Below are 580 nucleotides of genomic sequence, written 5' to 3'. Positions count from 1 at the left end.
ACAGACTAATCCCTTCGCTCTCTCCTTTGCAGGATACGCTGAATCAAAATTTAACTGCCAATGTTCTAGAAATCTCCAGGCGGGGGTGGGGGGGGGTGGGGAGCCCACCCAACGAACATGCCATTTACATTTTAAATTTCAAAATGTCACTTTTCGTTTGTATTTTTTTTCTAAGGAGGCAAGAATGTGTGTTGAAGACTTTCCAGGGAGGGAGGCAGGAAAATAGTGAAAGGTCAAACCAAATCCTGAATCTTCGGTTGAAAAAGAGACTCCTTTTCCCTTTATTTATATGCGTGCACTAGGGATCCTAACCTTATCCTAGTAAGAAGGTTCCGAGGAATTGGGTCTCTTCTTTTTTCAGGATCATCATGCGTCTTCCAAGAGGAAAATGGACTCTCACTTTGGAAACCATAAAACCGTGTTTGTTTTATGCCCCTTAGCAAACAGCTCCCTGCGCCGGGCGGAGACAGGCTGGGCGCTGGGAGCCGGAGCCCAGGGCGGCAGCGCGTTGTGTAACCCGCCTGGGAATCACGTTGCACGGGCGAGATCCGCAGGCTTTCAGTGCAATAATAAGCTTGAT

Source organism: Prionailurus bengalensis, chromosome A1 (genome assembly GCF_016509475.1).
Source record: "Prionailurus bengalensis isolate Pbe53 chromosome A1, Fcat_Pben_1.1_paternal_pri, whole genome shotgun sequence".
In the NCBI taxonomy this organism is placed as follows: Eukaryota; Metazoa; Chordata; class Mammalia; order Carnivora; family Felidae; genus Prionailurus; species Prionailurus bengalensis.
Note: the sequence above shows the minus strand (reverse complement) of the source record.